Source organism: Pelophylax lessonae (genome assembly GCF_965119305.1).
Source record: "Pelophylax lessonae genome assembly, chromosome: 7".
NCBI classification, from domain to species: domain Eukaryota; kingdom Metazoa; phylum Chordata; class Amphibia; order Anura; family Ranidae; genus Pelophylax; species Pelophylax lessonae.
This window is the reverse complement of record NC_138774.1, coordinates 80,089,716-80,103,890: the sequence shown is the minus strand read 5'-3', so window position 1 is coordinate 80,103,890 and position 14,175 is coordinate 80,089,716. Positions and strand designations below refer to the sequence as shown.

The 14,175-nt window shown below is 44.4% G+C and overlaps 1 protein-coding gene across 1 annotated transcript in view; it reads left to right on the top strand.

Moving 5' to 3' along the window:
• The window catches only part of PLEKHG2 (pleckstrin homology and RhoGEF domain containing G2), a 170,652-nt gene that overhangs the window by 42,600 nt on the left and 113,877 nt on the right, over positions 1-14,175 (top strand). The window contains exon 2 of the mRNA XM_082263484.1: positions 2,730-2,808. The gene's annotated coding sequence lies outside the window, so the exon portion shown is untranslated. The remainder of the gene's footprint in view (positions 1-2,729; positions 2,809-14,175) is intronic.

The following is a 14,175-nucleotide window of genomic DNA, read 5'->3' as shown; positions in this document are numbered from 1 at the left end:
AAAAAAAAAAAAAATTTTGTTTATGTTATACAATTTTGTAAATAAATAATTTTTTTCCTGCACTGATGAGCACTGATGAGACTGCACTGACAGGCACTGATGAGGAGGCACTGATGGGGTGGCACTGATGGGGTGGCACTGATGGGGTGGCACTGATAGGTGGCACTGATAGGCGGCACTGATATGCGGCACTGATAGGCACTGATATGTGGCACTGATAGGTAGCACAGATATGCAGCATTGGTGGGCACTGATAGGCGGCACTGCTGGGCACTGATAGGCGGCATTGATGGACACTGATAGGTGGCACTGACGGGCATTGATAGGTGGCACTGACGGGCACTAATGGGCACTGATAGGCGGCACTGGTGGGCACTGATGGGCACTGATGGGCGGCACTGATCGGCACTGACAGGCGGCACTGATGGGCACTAATGGGCACTGATAGGCAGCACTGGTGGGCAATAATGGGCACTGGTGGGCGACACTAAAGGATGGCAGTGATGGGCACTTGTGGGCAGCACTGATAGGGAGGACACTGGTGGGCATCACTGATGGGGAGGGCAATGGGGGGCTCCCTGAGCCCTGATTGCCATCCCTGGTGGCCATAGTGGGCATCCCTGGGGTCATAGTGGGCATCCCTGGGGTCATAGTGGGCATCCCTGGTGGATCTAGTGGCATCCCCCCCCCCCCGAGGGTCTGCACTGGTAATCAATGATCTGATTACCAGTGCAGACCCCCCCCCCTGTCAGGGGAGCCGCCGATCGGCGCTCCTTTACTCGTGCCTGTCAGGCACGAACTAAGGAAAGCCGATCAACGGCTGTTCCTATTTACTATGTGACCAGCCGTGATTGGACACGGCTGATCACATGGTAAAGAGCCTCCGTCAGAGGCTCTTTACCGAGATCGGAGATGCAGGGTGTCAGACTGACACCTCGCATCACCGATCGCCGCTCTGCGCGCCCCCGGGGGGCGCCCAGAGCGGAGTTATCCTGCCGCCGTCATATGACGTCCGGTCAGGATAACTCAACCACATTCCCGCCGTCAATCTGTAATAGGGCGGGCGGGAAGTGGTTAAAGGCAGGGCTATTAGGAAAGGAAAAGATTTATTTTTTGTATTATTATGTGTTGTGATTTCCAGGCACTACCAGGGTCACACAACAACAACCCCCCCCCCCCCATTAATTTTTTTATTGTTACCCCTTATTAGGGATGGGCTCTGTGTACGTGTGTTCGTGGAACACATGAACAAATGGGGCGCTCAGTGGGAGTTCGCCCACTGATTAGCGCCCCATAATGCACTGCGCTGTTGCAGTGCATTGATTGCTGATGATTGGCCAAAGCATGCATCTGACCTGTATGCTTTGGCCAATCACAGCACAATGTCCTGTGAGAGCTATGGTTGGCCAAAGGCAGGGTGCCCCACACTATATAAGGCTGCTGCTTACACAGCAGCTATGTATAGTGTGTGACAATAGAGATTAGGCAGGTAGTTAATGGATAGGGTGTTTAGTCTGTTTAGTGCAGTCAGTGTAGTGTACAGGCATACCACACTTTTAAAATGTATGGATATGTTGTAGTCCTGGGTCCCCTCTCAGTGCTCCCCAAGTTTGGTGTCCCTGTCACTTATAGTTTGGGAGCTGTGCCATGCCAAGCTGACCAAGATTTCCCATAGACGCCAATGTTAAAGACAGGAAGCAGTGCCATGTCAAGCTGACCAATATTTCCAATAGATGCCAATGAGCACTGAAAGCTGAAAATTGGTCTAGGCAGGAAGGGGGTGAAAGTGCCCTGTATTTAGGTGGTGTAGGAAAAACCCTATGACAGAATTAAACCCCCCCCCCCCCAATGTGAATGGGTATCGGGTACATAGTACCCCTACCCATTCACCAAAAAAGTGTAAAAAAGTAAAAACTACAGAACACTTTATTAAACAGAAAAAAATAGTTTCCCACGATGTAAATCTGAAGAGGTAAAGCATTTTTTAATTTTCTAATATTTTTCGGGTCCAGTGGGCGCCGTGATTGACAATTGATTCACATCGAGGAATAATATTTTTTTTTTCCTATTAATAAAGGATTTGTCAAAAACTGTATTTAGTGTTTTTTTTTTTTTTTTCGTGAATGGGTAGGGGTACGATGTACCCAATACCCATTCACATAGGGGGGGGGTGGCCGGGATCTGGGGGCCCCCTTGTTAAAAGGGGCTTCCAGATTCCAGATTCCAATAAGCCCCCCACCTGCAGACCCTGACAACCACAGCTCAGAGTTCTCAGGAAGAGGCCCTTGTCCCCATAAACATGGGGACAAGGTGTCTTGGGAGCCCCCTGCCCCAAAGCACCCCCCCATGTTGAGGGCATGTGGCATGGTATGGTTAATTTTCATTGATTTACTTTAAGCATCATTAAAATCACTGCTCCTGTAAAAATAATTGTTTTAAAAACATTTTTTTTTTTTTTTGCATTGATACATGTCCCCCAGGGCAGTACCCGGGTTCCCATACACTTTTTGTGGCAATAACTCGCATATAAGCCTTTAAAATGAGGACTTTTGATTTTTAATGTTCGTGTCCCATAGACTTTAATAGAGCTTGCATGTTCGCTAGAACTTTATCCCTGTTCAAGAGGTTCTGGTGCGGTGTTGTTCAACCCATCACTACCCCTTATTACAAGACTTCAAACACTTATTATTTCTCCTACTAGCCTATCTAATATTTTCCTATTTTTCCAGTCTCTGAGCTACTAGGGTCTTGCTCCACATCAAAGTTTACATCTTCTCACAATGGGATGAAGATAGCTGGCCATCTCCGGTGAGTTCTGAGTGCCTGGTTTCCCGTAAAGTTCCTTCACCTGCCACAAGCCACTGGATTTCAGCACAAATGTTTAACTGTCTATTTTCCCACCTAATCATCGACTGCATGAACTGCAACTTTCACCAAAGACTTTGGTTTTCATGTACAAAGTTTTTGAAAACGATTTGCCCTATTTCTTCATAGCAACCAATCAGATCCCAGCTACCATTTTATAGCTCAGGTCAGAAAATGAATAGTGCACTGGCCCTCACTCTAAATTCCCAAACTTCTAACGAACATATGGTAAACCCAACAAATCCCATAGCAATTAGAATGATACTTTCCAGTGCCTGGTTATAAGACCCTGACATGGCTTTGTAGATAAACAAAGCCATGTTAGACCCAATGGCTGAGCCTTGGGAACACAATGGTTACTCTCAGGGGCCTGTTATACAGGATGTACAAACATTTATTTGGTATTGCTTTTGCTGTAAAGCTGATCACTGGAGTGCCATTTGCTCCTGGAGATTGCTTATGTTAGTCCTGTATAGGGCCCCTTTACATCTGCAAATTCCATTGCATTGCATTACCACACACATAATAACATGAAATATTTTGTGTGCGAACTACGTTACTTTAAGACTTCCATTCATTATTAATGGGCTACCAATGCACAGCAACAGACAACAAAACTGGACCTGTAGCTTTTTTTAACTCATACACCACAAAGTACATACCATCCAATGGCATCTACTCAACTTGTGCATTGGGGTGCCATTCTAAGTAAATGGCACCTCACAAAGTGCTGCGCATTACAACATGTTGCACACGTAGAGCCCCTTACTGTAAGACATAATTAACTTAATTAATTCATAGCTATATTGTAATATTTAATAACTTAAATGAAATAATGTAAACTAAATAATGCAATAAATTAAATAAAATAATAATTAATAACTTAATTAAGCAGACATCTGATTGGTTGTTAGTTTTCACTTTTTATTTATAAAGTTCTTTGATTTTCACACTTTCCACACCTTTGTTTGTAACCTCTCTACACCATGGCTAAAATTATGGCTGCAATTCTACAACTGTTTTCCTCTACTCTTTACTAAACTAAAGAACAGAATGAACCTAACCTATTATGTTATCTGTTTCTGTTCACTCATCCACCAAGGTCCTTGCTTTAGAGATTTCCATTAGGTGAAGTTTAAACATACCCCCTAGGGCTTATTCACACTATACAGTAGTACCAAATGTTAAGGGTAGCAAGCATTATTCTCACAGCTCACCAGGGCACCGGAATGGCCTTCTCCTGGATGTCCTCTGTTTCCCCAGTGACGTCTAGTAGGTTTAGGTCACAGCATCTAAACAGGCAGGGTAGGGTTAGTTAACTGTATATTATCAGAAAATGCACTTACCCTTTATGATACAGCTGCCCATGCCCAACACGGGCTGATGTAGGAAAAGTCTCTTGACACTCCAGAGTTGTTGGCTGACACATTTAGATGGAGTAAGAGGTACTTCTGTAGATCTGCTCTTCAGCTTGCAGGAAATTTGGATTACAGCAGTAATAAAGCTCATCTGGAAAGATAGAAAAGTATTTTGTGCTGTTTAAAGGTGTTATAATTTATAGGTAAGTTATAATTTATATTCAAACTCCAGGCAAGAACTTTTATAAACTGTAAATAGTATGTGGATGGCTAAAAACCACTCCCAGAGTTTTTACTGATTTACTGATGCCTTATCGTAGCTAATGATGGACACAGAATAGGAAGTAAAGGCCCGTACACACAATACGAAAATCTTTCGTCCTACGAACAATCTGCCAATTTTCGGATTGTTAGTATAGTGCTTTCGACAGCCGATTACGAATTTTCGGACGACAAAAACTGGATGTGCAGGCTATAACATTTTTATCGTACGTCAACACAACGTCCAATTTTCATTTAATTAGTACAGTTTTCCACCAAAAAAAACGTAAGAGCAAGACTAGGCATGCTCAGAAATGAAAGAACCCATACAAACAATTCAACACATGACATCACTTCTGAAGTAGAATTCTGTCGTACGGGAATTTTCGTATGAAAGTAGCCTCTTCACTTTCTACATGAGACTAGCATGCAACAAAAAATGGACGAAAGATCGTCCGATAATCTGATCGTGTGTACAGGGCTTTAAGGAACATTTCTCCAAAAGGACATGGGCATGGGCACTAACTAAAACATCTTTGTCGTTAGATCTACCAACATGATTGTTGGTAGATGTAAAGAAGACTCTGTAAAGAGATTTTCAGGTGTATGGCCCTGGTGCTCAACTGTGGTTCTTATTGGACCACCCATGGGTCCCAGTAGCCAGTAGGTAATGTTCTTCCTGCCTAGGTGAGGGAAACTATTCAATAACAGCTTTCTAAAGATAAGGTTCACGTTTGCTGCTACTCAGAGATTTGGGAAGCTCGAAAGTGGAACTTTTGGCCAGTAAGTATACAGGTTTGGTACCAGTAAGCAACAACCTACTGTATAATGCAGTGCATAGCCTTGTCCCTGGTCAGCTGATTCACAAGAACCATTAATTCTAAGGAATGAATAGCCAACCCCCTTTCTATAAATGGAATCACGGCAGCCATATTATCTGTGTGTACTGACAGTTTTGTGTAGGGAGAGATGCCGTTTCTTTTATTTTTTAACTTTTGTACTAGCATTGGTACATGTCTCCTATGGCGGTGCCTGGTTTAACATGCCTTTTTTGTAATAATAGCTTTTTAAATAACTCTACAAATGGGCAGAATTGCCAGCCAGGCTCCTCTTTGAATTTAAAGCTTCTACTAGCTAAATTATTTGGTTTATTTTTTTCACAATGTCTGTGCTGCCTATTCTTTTTTTTCTCTATTTATGTATTTTTTTTAATCTTTCATAATCTTGCTCATAGAAATATCAGTTGTGGCGCCAGTACATTTTGTAGGGGGACTGTAGTGAATTATAAAGGGACTGTAGCAGCATTGAGCTCTGCAAGTCTCTTGTAATGTGTCCCCAGTCTCTGACAGCCTTCTGCAGCATACCCCAGTTTATAGCCACCCTTGTAGGATGCCCATGGTCAAACCATCCACTGTAGTGTGTCCAGTTTCTTTATAATATTCACTGAACATTATGTGTGGCCCCTTAGTGATGTCAGGGGCCGCTCTTTATGCCCTCTGTATAAAGTTGACTACCACTGGTGTATGGGTGGTGTACAGAGCTGGAGGAACTTGTTTATTCTTATTTTCTAATGATTTTGGCCCATTCACACTTCTCTGGTGTGGTGCATCGTGGAAAACGTGCATTACTACAACACCCATTAGCACACCTTACCTGTGTGTTAGCTCATTGCTTGCCATTAATATTTAATGGCATCCAAAAATCAGAAAAAATGGTACGTGTCTAATTTCTTGTCTGTTGTAGTGTGCTGGTAGCCCATTAATTTCAATAGGTCGGCTTCAAATCAATGCACACCCAGTGGCGGCCGGTGTGTTGGGGCGCAGGGGCACCGCCCCCCCATCCATGCGTCCGGCCCCCTAATCTGCATGCAGGGCGCCGGACGCATGGAGCTTAATGGGGTTTTTTTTTTTTTTACATCACCTGATTAGAGCCAGAGGCTCTAATAGGGCGATGCAAAGGGTGGGCTCGGGGCGCAGAGCAGTGCGTCCCGAGTCCACCCATTGTGTGACAATAGCGAATGAAAATTCGCTATTGCCACACTGATCCTCCTCCTGGCCAATCAGGAAGCGTGTCCGTTACACGCTTCCTGATTGGCTGCAAGGCAAACCCCATGTCATTGGCCGAGGAGGAGGCGGGAGCAGGAGGACTGCAGGAGACGCGCCGGGGGGACGGAGTGAGGAGAAGCCGCTGCCCTGCACACCTCATCACAGAATTTTGCCATTAGCTTGTTACCACCATTAGTGACACTTAAGATGGTCACACATACAATATATCCATATGATCATACAATTGATCATTTAGTGCATAGGTGTCAAAAACAATACCCACATAGTAAAAGTTGAGGCTATAGTAAACATCAGCATGGTCCCAGGCTTATAGGGTTGGTGGCATGACTTTACTAATGAACATAGGTGTGCACTGCCCATTGCTTTAGGGCACAGGTGTCGAACACAGGGCCCACGGGCCGAATGTGGCCTCCCAGGCCATTTCATGTGGCCCTCACACCTCTCTTGCAGGCACGGCACCCCACTTGTCTCGGCCCCCACCTTGTCACAGTAGTCGGCAGCAGAGAGGACAGAACTCCTTTGCCAGATCCTGTGCTTCTCTGTACTGCTGCAGAAAGGCTTGTCTTTGCCCACCCCTCTTCCCCCCTTCTCAGTAGTCTGCAGCAGAGAGGAGAGCAGAACTCCTACAGATCCCGCACCTCTCTGTGCAGCTACAACACCACCTTGTCTCTGCCTCCCCTGGTCTCAGCATTCTTTAGCAGACTCTGTAAGCTGACTCCAGCCCTCCCCTGGTCCTCCTCCAGACCTTGCACTTTCTTTTTCTCAGATTCACACGCATCTTCTTCCTGGCAGTAGCACAAGGTAAGGGGGTGAATTGTGATGTAAGGAAGGGTGGGTGACTCTTGACTTATGATGGTGGGGGGCTCTTGACATCTCATGTAAGGGTGTAAGGGGGCGTGGGGTGCTCTGGACATCTAATTTTACAGATATAACTGGCCCTTTGGGGGGAACCGTAATGCTGATGCGGCCCACAATGAAATTGAGTTTGACACCCCTGATTTAGTGTGACTAAAGTGATCTAATTGAATAAAAATTGCATACCACAGATCCTCCATGAGAACACTTTAGTAGACTCTCCATAGATTTTGACTCTGCCAAGGCGATCGGTGTGGCAGAATTTTGTCGATTGCTTCAAGCTGATCGAATTTCTGCACATTTGGGGGAATTAGACCTTTTTTAATAAATTGTTTACAATTGTAACTGAAAGATAATATTTTCTATCTATATTTTTTATACAAAATGCAGAACAAGATCTTGAATCAACATTTTATTTTATAATAGACCACTCGTCTGTGATTGCTTTTATCTAAATTTATCACAAATTGCTACGTGTGTGGCCACCTTTAGTTATGTTCATTGTACAAAAAAACAGATTATTTAAGACCTAAGAAGAAAAATAATAAAAATTTAAAAAGTTGCCCATGATGAATAGTCAGGTGCGTTACTTTATTCTGCAGGAAAAAAAAAAATTAAATATAATTGGTCACCAGCAACTTTTTATTTTTTCAAGTTTTTTTCACTTTGTCTTCCATTAAACAGTAGAAAATGTTATAATAGAGCAGCTAAAGGTTTCATAAAATACTGCGTTATTCACTGCAGATTCCAGTGGAATGTTGTCAAAGTTCTAGTGTAATGTCCCACATGAACAAGTGTAAACCACATTACTGACCCTAATTCTTCCAAGCAGACCTGGTCAGGGGTGACCAGGCCCATCCTTGTTTAGATCACTCCCATCACAATTAGCGATTTCTTTAATATCTCCCCTTGACAAAGAGCTGATTGTACTGGAAATGTTAGAGAGCTTTGCATCTTCCTTTTGGTATGTACGCACTTTCCTCTGCACTTGTGCTCTGGTACACAGGACTTTATTTGTAATCTTTTCCAAGCGTTTAGCGATACTTAAAGAGGAAGTAAACCCACTGAAAAAAAATGTGAAAAAAACCTGTAAAGACAAAGGCATAATGAGCTAGTATGCATCGCATACTAGCTCATTATGAAGTACTTACCTAAAAAGGAAGCCCCCGCAGTGCCGATAGGACAGCCGACATGTTCGGCCGTCCTGCTTCCTGGATCGTGTCCCCTGGCCATCCGATTGGCCGGAGGACGCGATTACATCACTCCCGTGCATGCGCGCTGGAGCCGCCGTTCACGGTACAGGGCTCTGAAGAACGGCACGGGTGGCCGTTCCTTCAGAGTGCATGCGCCGATTACGTCATCGGCTGCATGCACTGTAAATTTCTCCTAAATGGTGCAAGTTTAGGAGATATTTATAGCCCCTATAGGTAAGCCTTAATATAGGCTTATCTATAGGTAAAAGTCTTTACAGTGGGTTTACAACCACTATAAAAATGCTTAAAGCTGAACTCTGAGCATTAAAATCACAAATCAAGGCAGCTCTGTAATCATTGATACATCATTACTTGTACCTGAATTGCAGTCTAATGTACAGCAGGGCTCAGGGAAGGGAAGAGAGAAGCAGCACAGGAAGCCTCTTAGATGTGCTGTAGTGTAATTAGCCATACTGATAGGTGAAGAGAACAGAGAGACAGAGACATGAGCTCATCAGTGTTCTGCTTCTCTTTTTAGGGCTTGTTAACATTTGTGTGGACACGTGCGTTTTTCTGCACTAGAAAAAAAAAGGCACAAAGTACCAAGCAGTAAAACAGAAATAGAAAAAGTTGCATTTGAGCGCAGTCATTTGAACGCATATGTATATTTACGCATTTATAGGCGCGTATATTGCAACACTGTCAATGAAGAAGAATTTTACACATGTATACGCACATGCCCGTTTATGTGCATTTGCATAAGGTCTTTACAGAACATGTTACACAAGATCTTTCTGTCAACAAGATCTAGAACAGTGGTCTCCAAACTGTGGCCTGGGGTCCAGATGTGGCCCTTTGCTTGCCCTTATCTGGCCCTTGGGCCACTATTCCACCAATTGACACCAATGATGGAGCATTATTCCCTCCCAGTGGCACCATCATTGGGGCACTATTCTTCTCATTGATATCAACAATGGGGCACTATTCCTCCTCTTATAACCAATGATGGGGCACTGATTCTGGGGCATTTTCTACTCCCACTGGCTATAGTCCAGCCCCCCCTAAAGCCTGCAGAACAGTAAACTGGCCCTTCGCTTAGAAAGTTTGGAGACCCCTAATCTAGAGTATAAACATCAGTAAGTTATTACCAGACTTGTATAAAGTACTCGAAATTTCTACTTGAGTAAAAGTACAAGTGCTCGATCAAAAAGGGACTTGAGTAGAAGTGGAAGTGCTCGCAGAAAAAGTTACTTAAGTAGAAGTACTAAAGTATTCAACATTTTTTTTACTTAAGTATTGCAAGTAGTTTTTTCAAAAAATTTGCTACTTAAGTACTAAAAGTAAAAAGTACCAGTAGTTTTGAAAAAAAAATTCTACTCAAGTACTGAAAGTAGAAGTACAAGTACTGTGTTATGTAGTTATTAAAGAAAGAAGTCAAAAGTTTGAACATCATGGTGGTTTTTATTATTTCAAATGATTTATTCAAATGATTAACCTGTGTTTGTTAGTAGTTTCTTGATGCACTTTAAGCGCTGTAGCACCATTTATTTGTTTGTTTCATATTTTCTTTTTATTGGAAAGATTTGGTATAGCAGCTTTTATTATACACAGCCTTTATTTTCCTATGCGCTGATTTACAAATGACATTATACACATTTTTTTGAGCTTTATGTAACCTGCCATCTACTGTTCTGGCAGTGGTAATTTTTTTAAAAGTAACGAGTAACTATGCAGCACAAAAAAAAAATACTTGAGTAGAAGTATTGAAATCATCGAAAAAATGTAGTGAAGTAAAAGTAGAAGTAGGAGAAAAAAATTCTACTCTAGGAAAGTACAGATACCGCAATTCGGTACTTAAGTAGTTCTACTTCGTTACTATACATCTCTGGTTATTACCTCGGTGTGCAACTTCCCATAGACAAACAACAATGTAACCTATATCAACCACTCAGCAGTTATCTTATATTGTTCTGTCTATTCTGAATTATTAAAAATATAAAACAACAAAGTGCAGCGCAATCTTAATAATCTAGAGATAAATAGTAGTGCATAAACACTTCACATAAGTCCAGTATATTTCCACATGAAAAAAATATATGAATTAAAATAGCAGGGTACAGGACAGTGTGGACAGTCTCTCTTATAATCTTATAATGATAAGAAACCCAAGTGCTGGTAGTAGTAGCATGCAAATCAATTCCAAGTGCTTGTCTCCCACCACCACCACAGCTCTCTCTGCCTCTCACCTTCAAGATAAGACCCCACAGGGTCACCCAGCATGTATACAGACACCAGCATTGGATCCTCCTCCTCCTCTCTCAGAGCGTTCCACATGAACTTCCTCCACAAGATGATATATAAAAGGAAGGGCAAGATCTCCAAGCAAAGACCCCAGCATGTATAAAGACACTAGCACTGGATCTTCCTTCTTTCCCAGAGCGTTCCACTTGAACTTCCTCCGCAGTAATATATATAAAAGGAAGGGTAAGATCTAAGTGCTCTCTGTTTGAGTCAGGCTTTTATTTAAACAATAAATATTGCACTTACATGTTAAGAAGTATACAACATAGCGGTTAAAGCGATGAGGCCGGCGTCTCCCTGTCACCTCTCTCTGCCTTTCCGGGATGGCCGTGGGTCACGTGACTTCCCCCGTACGCGTTACGTCCTTGCAGTAGGCGCGACTTCGTCAGCAGGGATCCTCTGAATTATTACTCTCTATTAAAAAACTGACCACACAAGTCCTGGCCCCGACGGCTTTACTGCCAAATTTTATAAGGTGTTCGGCATCCTGCTGGCCCCTTTTCTGGCTCGGGTCTTTAACTCGATTCCTGGCGGCTCAGATTTTCCTCCTCAGACGTTAGAGGCCCACATATCTCTAATTCCAAAGCCGGGGAAAGACCCAGCATCGTGTGCCAATTACAGACCTATCTCTTTGATTGGAATCGACCTTAAACATTATGCTAAGATCCTAGCGACCCGATTGAAACCGTTATTGCCAGACATTATTCACATGGACCAAGTGGGCTTTGTCCAAGGCCGAGAAGCTAGGGACAATACCTTGAAAACCCTCCTGCTTACTGATTATGCCCGCTGCCACGATATACCTTTGTGCCTGCTGAAGGTGGACGCGGAGAAGGCCTTTGACTGTGTTGACTGGCATTTTCTGCGTCTTACCCTGGAACAAATCGGTCTCGGCCCGCTGATGCTGGCTAGAGTTATGGCCCTCTACAAGTCACCTTCCGCTAGGCTCCGGATTAACGGCTCCTTGTCTCCTAACTTCAGCATCCACAACGGTACGCGCCAGGGTTGCCCCCTGTCTCCGCTCCTCTATGTCCTAGTAATGGAACATCTGGCCGTTGCTCTTCGTAACAACCCCAATGTTTGAGGACTGGCCATTGGCCCCATACATTCTAAACTAGCACTATTCGCAGATGATTTACTGCTCTACATCACTTCTCCTCAAAAGTCCCTCCCTGCGATCTTAGCCGAGTTCTGCGACTTTGGCCTTATGAGCAACTTTAAAGTTAATCATTCTAAATCGGAGATATTAAATATCTCCCTGCCTAAATCGATTCTTAGGCAGTTCGCTACTTGGGCGTCAATCTGCCTTCTGACCCGACGCGCCTCTTCACTGACAATTTTGTTCCACTCTTCACTAAAACCCTATCTGACCTGTCTACCTACTCCACGAAACGCTTGTCTTGGTTTGGGAGGATCAATGTTCTGAAGATGGACATTCTACCTCGCTTTTTATACCTCTTCCAAGCGCTTCCTGTTCACATACCTGCCTCCTTCTTTGACAAGCTGCGTAGAGCGCTTTCGAGATTTGTATGGCTTCATAGCCGACCCCACCTAAAGTATGCGACTCTCACCCTTCCGAAGTCTAGAGGGGGCACCGGTATCCCGGACTTCGCTCTCTACCACCGCGCGGCGACCCTGACGCGCTTGGTGGATTGGTTTCACAATGCCCCCACTAAACTGTGGGTGCAACTTGAACGTCTTCTTGCCCCCTTTGATCTCAGGGCACTTCCCTGGACTCCGGTGCATCTACGTGGTCACGTTTCCTCTTTCAACACTTTAACAGGCCAGACCCTGCGGATTTGGGATTCCCTGAATAAATGGGGCCGTCTCTCAGTTCCTCAGGGCCCCATGACGCCCTTCTTTGGCACCCCGGCGTTCCCCCCGGCAGCCTCGTGTTCTAGATTTGGACCCTGGACTGCGACGGATCATCGACGTGTTTCCCAAATTCTCCGAACTGACCCATCCTTGTTGACGACTCCTACTTCCACCACATCCGACGGTGCTCTTGTGAGCTGGCTGCAGCGCGGCCAGGCTCTCTCCTATATACGCACCTTGCCCTCACTGACTGATGTTAGGGGAGACCCTTCGGAGTTTGACTCTATCCTACTCCAGGATGTTTCCCCCAAGCACACGGTATCTCTTTTATATTCCTTACTCCTACGTGCCCTTCGCCCTGACCTGCCGACGTATACTGCTGCCTGGGACAGGGACCTGGGGCGAGCCCTTTCATCTACCGACTGATACAAATGCTTCGCGCTGACTCATTCGATGTCTCCTGCTACACAAGTTCAGGAGAAGGGGCTCAAACTCTTGAGCAGATGGTACAGGTGCCCTTCCTCGATTACCTATATTGATCCACTTCAGTCGGACCAATGCTGGCGATGCACGTCATCTAGGGGGACGCTCCTTCATATTTGGTGGGAATGTCCGCAGATCCATGAATTGTGGACTGGAATTATTGCTCTTTACTGCAGGCTCCAGGCAACTACAGTCTCTGCGACACCGCAATTGGCCTTGTTGTCCTTGTTGCCCGGCTCCTTCCGGTCGATCAAGTGAGACGTTCTGCGTTTTTTCTTGGCGGCTGTTCGGACGGTAATACCAAGACACTGGAGAACCCAGCACGTGCCTTCTAAACTGGAGTGGGCTTTGGAACTAGACAGGCTTAGGGACATGGAAAACCTGCTGGCGCAAGAAGGGGGCAAAGAGGAACGGTTCTCTGCTGCATGGATGTCTTGGGACATGTTTCGGTGCTCGGACGCCTTTCAGTCCTGGATCGAATCGCCGGTAATGCCGGGTGATGGGGAACAGTAATGGGACATGGGCTTCTCTGTCTTTCTCACCCTCTTGGCTTCTCTCTGTTTTCGCTCTCCTGCTTTACCCCACCTCCCTTCTCTCTATCTCTTTGGCTATACCACTGACACCATACGGCTATCCTTTTTGCGCTCCCTTGTTGTTTTTGGGTGCTTCTCAGCGTAAAACCAGAGTATTTACTAGTGTCTTCCACACTTTACACCATTTTCTAATGCGACACCAGTTGTAGCGGTGTCTCTACCAGTGTTATCCTTTATTTGTCATCTCTTTTGTTTATGTTGACCCATGTTACACCAAACTGCTGTTTGTTAAGTTGCGATAAAATCGTACTCCAATGGACTTGGTAATTTCTGTTTCGTTCCAACGCTAATTAATATTGTTTGTAATAGGCACTTACTTGAAATTCACTATGTGACATAGCTGTGAATTTTTTTTTTTCTGTTTGCTCCTTGCTCCTTAGCTTTC